Raw genomic sequence first — 4,795 nt, 5'->3', positions numbered from 1 at the left:
TTCCTTTTCATTCACTTATTATTTCACCGCTTCTTCACTTTTATATTTTAAACAAATGAGCTGTGGTCGGTATCTAGAGAAGCTTTTACTTGGTAAACTAGTATGTCGTCAGTGTTTGGACATTTAATAGTGTGTTTTCAAGACGTGAAGGGGCACAAATCATTTTAACTAAAATAAAAAATCTGGAGCTTTGTAACCAAAGAGCACATTTTGAGGAGCTTAAATGAAGATAATAGCTAAAAGATAATAATATGTCTGCATCATGGTCAAACTATGTTGACTAAAACTTAAGGATTCACAGTCGTTTTATATAAGGCATTAGGAGAGGCAGATATTGTAATGTATTTCTTTGTGTCATTAAAAGATCGAGACCAAGTATAAAAAACTGTTTAATATTAATAAAAGATGGGTATGCATGGACACATTATGAAACTTTTGTAAGTATATATTCAAGACGACATGAGAGGAAGTTTAAATTCCATTTTAACTGAAATTTATTTGCAAAAACTGAGAAGCATCTGCAGAGCCAGTTGCTCGCAGGTTTGAGATCCAGAGCTATGGGCCTAATGGTAAAGTATTATTCACTTTCAAAATAAGCCATACATACTACACACTAGAAATTAACGAGGGAAACATGACGTAAATGGAAAAACCGCAAAAGGGGACGATGTGACAATGATCAGAGGGATAATGAGGACTTAAGTGCATACACAGGATAACGAGAGGATGGGCAACAGGTGGGAACACAGGAGGACCAAATCAGCCATAAAGAGAGAGGGAAAATGCACATGAGATGACTGACTGTCAAAGTAAGGCAGGAAATACAGCAAGACACAGAGTAAGACACAACTTTACATGTGAGGAGAGCAAGAGCAAGGGACACAGATAAGTAAGTAAACACAGAGAGAAGACACTGAAGACAAGACACAGGGAAGGGAAAACCCTAATGGAAATGAAATGACCTAAAGTATTCAGTAGAAGAGATACTGTCATGGTCTGAGCTGGCAGACAGTGTGGAGATGAAAACGAGGACCAAAATGCAGACACCAGAAATGAAGATGAATGTTGAACAGAACAATAAACAAATGCAAAGAACGACTACACGGAGCTAATAAAACCTAAACTGGGAAGACTAAACACTATATGAAACCTATAAACTTGGAACAAGAAACCTGAAAACCTGGAGACATGGGGGAAATACACCATGGAGGATACAAAGATGATCCAACAGGGAACAAAGGAAAACACACTATATATCCAGACAGTAACGAAGGAGTAACCAAAAGGAGACATCTGAACATAATCTGATAAGATGGGGGGGAACGTAAAACTGAATACATCTCACAAGACACAAGATTGTCAAAGTAAAACAGGAAATACAAGACAGACATGGAGCTGCAGAGTCAACACTGAGAATGACTTACTAGATGAAAAATGGGAAAGGCAAAGTGATGGAAAGGTGAACTGACCATGCTGCCCTCCCATGGCTGATGTCTTTCAGGGAGCCAGAGGGGCAGGTAGCTCCAGGCCATTAATTTCACTGTGGAGCACAGAGCATAGGCACACCATTCCAACACCGATGCTCATTTTTGCCGCCCATGTGCTGCAGCAGGCTGCCTTTATTGTGAGAAGGAAGAAGAGAAGGTTCAGGAACTCAGGCGGCGCAACACAGCTCTCTTGCAGGGTGCTCTGTTGTGGTGGATGCTGTAGAGTGGAGGGCACAGCAGGAGCAAGACACAGACCTGCTAACAGTCCTGCAGTGACCCCACTGGGGTGAGGTCACTGGGATTTTTAACTCCACCAAGGGACTGTTTGCCAAGTTTAGTTCTCTTAGGCAGCAGGAGGAGCGTGATCCTGACACAGGGGAGGAGAGGTGGCTGATTGTGGTACCACCAGGACTACTACTGGAGTCAGCAGCAGAGGGATGTGGAGGACTTCTGCCACAGCTGTGATGCATATTCATCTCACCAGTCCCATGCTCAGTTTTAGCAACAATCAGCAGGAGCACCAGTGGAGTAGCTGTGGATGTCAAGGGGACATTTTCCTGTATAGTTAGCGGAAACCATTATGTCCTTGCGGCCCATGGACTATTTTACCAAGTGGTATGAGGCATATGCCATCCCAGACCAGGAGGCAGAGACTGTCGCTGACACGCTGTCTGCCATGTGCAAATGCCTTGGGATTAAGAAGACCCACACCACGCCACTCCAGAGAGGTTTAACAGGACACTGGCCCAGCAGTTAGCTATCCTTACCTCAGAACACAAGCAGGAGTGGAACTACCATCTTCCCCTCATCCTCAGGGCCTACAGGTCAGCAGTTCAAGACTCCCTCCACCCAGTGCATGTCTGCCCGGCTTGTACTGTCTTTCCACTTCACACTGTCCAGAAGAAGAACTGGCAGCAAGATTCAATAATTTTCTTTCATTAAGAATCTTGTTGTAAAGACTCACCTTTCAGCACACTCACTCACTCACTCACTCACTCACTTCACCAGATTCACTTTGTTTCCTTTTCTCACCTTTGATTGGGTGTGGTGCTTGCCTTTAATTGCGCTCACTTGTCACCTGTTATATAAGGACTGCACTCACCTGCAGCTCACTTTTTCTCCACTCCTGCATGGAGCGGCAGCTGAGACTTAGCAGTGTGGTTTTTTTTGCTTTTGTTTTTTTTTAATACTGGTTATTCAAATAAAATGAGAAACATGCAAGTGATTGATGACTGTTCATTCTCATTCTGCCCAAATGAGCCCATGATGGTAACAAGCTCCAACTTCCTCTGAACCCCCTCCTCCTTAACAATCTGAAGACCATTACTCTTTGTCCACACGTTTAATATTGTAGAAAGAGTGAAACTGAAATAAAAATATAATGTAATTTCAATTGCAAAGTATAATCTTTAAATGTTCCATATACACTGTATCTATAGTCTACGACAGGGGTGGGCAATTCCAGGCCCCGAGGGCAGCCTCCATTTCCCCAGTACGCCTCTATAGTGGAATCACTGTTGCAGTCTAAATAATGTGATTTAGGTTATCGTAGACCAGGGGTGGGTCCCTGCAGGTTTTAGATGTGTCCTTGAACCAACACAGCTGATTTAAATGGCTAAATTAGCTCCTCAACATGTCCTGAAGTTCTCCAGAGGCCTGGTAACGAACTAATCATGTGATTCAGGTGTGTTGACCCAAGGTGAGATCTAAAACCTGCAGGACATCGGCCTTCGGGGCCTGGAATTGCCCACCCCTGGTCTACGATAACCTAAATCACATTATTTAGACTGCAACAGTGATTCCACTATAGAGGCGTACTGGGGAAATGGAGGCTGCAAGTATGACTACATGACTGCCATTGTTATCTGCTAAAGTTCAGGCTCTGGCTGCTGAGCTGGGGTCTGCATGCACTCAGCTTTATCATCTGGATTCTTGCTCCTCGCGACTAACAATAGTTTATTTAGCAGTATAATGCAGTTGTTTCTGTCCTAGAATCAGTTTGCATTCTACCATTGCGCTCTATCCTTTGGTGCAATATAAATAAAAGTAATATCCATATCCCCACAGTAGACTGCTCCATCATTTTCCTCCTCACACCATATGAAATTATCTGATATTAGTGCAAGTGTGCAGGAAGAAAAACGTTTGTTTGTGTGATATTAGTGCAAGTGTAGTCATATCTTCAACTGAGAGCAAAAGTGAAGGAAGGTGAAAAAAGAGAGAATTGGGGGGGGGTGTTGGTGGCTAAGCTTGTGTCTATGTTAAAGCCAATTATCAGACTAAAAAAACACAGTAGTCTGTGTTATTCCTGATTAAGAAGAAGTCACAAGGTTAAACAAACTGCCTGCAGAGCCCTAGAGAGCTTGTGATTATGTCCAGGCAAAGAAACATCTACACATGCAACATTAAAGGTTCCCAAGAGCACAGTGGCCCCCAGGTCTCTTCCCAGAAATTGCTTCCTGGCCAAGCCAACTAAGAACCTGATGATCTCTTGGTCACGATCTTTCCTGCAGATACTGTAGGGAAACCTGCCAGAAGGACAATCACAAAAAGTCTGTTTGGAGATTGTAAACAAATGACCGTAAAAACACTCTCAAATTATAAAACTTGTATTGAACCATTTGGGCTCAAATCTAAGCATTATTTTCACTGCACACCTATCCTTTGCCTTTCCTACAGTGAAGCACGTTGGCATTAACTTTATACTGTTGGGGTGTTTTTCAGCAGCAGAGACTATAGGGCTGTGAAAAAGGTGAATGGAGATAACTATGGTGGTACCATTAATGAAAACCTGCTCAGGGTGGTCAGATCCTCACTAGGTGGATGATTCATCTCCCAGCCTGACAGTGACAGAAAACTTGGAGTGCCTTAAGAACAACTCTGTATGTCCTTGGGTGGCCCAGCCAAAGCCTGGACTTCAAACAAATTAAATTGCTTTATGATACGTTTCAACGATATTCAAATTCCAGCCTGTGTAAACACATGTTCCATTTCACCACCAAATATTGTTATACTGTTTTTGCATAATGCTACTGGAAGACAAGAAAACAGCAGGAAATACTTAACCTTGTTGGCAGTAGTGTGAACTTGTAATTTATAAGATGTCTGCATATGTGGAAATAATGTTCAGTCAGCCTGAAAACAACAAGCCAGAACAGGAGAAATGTACAGACATGTTATTATATAGTAAATTGATCTATTTTTAATATTAAAATATTAGTTAACACAGGTTTAGATTAAGAAACACTCTAGGACTAAGTCCTTTTATTTTGAAAAGTGGCAGGATTAGTGTTAGGGTACATCATATT

At 42.1% G+C, this 4,795-nt stretch overlaps 1 long non-coding RNA gene across 1 annotated transcript; it reads right to left on the bottom strand.

Moving 5' to 3' along the window:
- Nucleotides 1-476: 476 nt before the first annotated feature.
- Nucleotides 477-2,486, bottom strand: LOC113011641 (uncharacterized). Its single transcript, XR_003270597.1, has 2 exons — nt 2,255-2,486; nt 477-1,617 (listed from the first exon to the last, which is right to left on the bottom strand). It is a non-coding gene; the product is annotated as an uncharacterized LOC113011641 (long non-coding RNA).
- Between the last annotated feature and the right edge of the window lie 2,309 nt (nt 2,487-4,795).

This window comes from Astatotilapia calliptera, chromosome 19 (assembly GCF_900246225.1).
Source record: "Astatotilapia calliptera chromosome 19, fAstCal1.2, whole genome shotgun sequence".
Lineage (NCBI taxonomy): Eukaryota > Metazoa > Chordata > Actinopteri > Cichliformes > Cichlidae > Astatotilapia > Astatotilapia calliptera.
The sequence above is the reverse complement of the archived record's forward strand: the minus strand, read 5'-3'. Positions and strand labels throughout refer to the sequence as shown.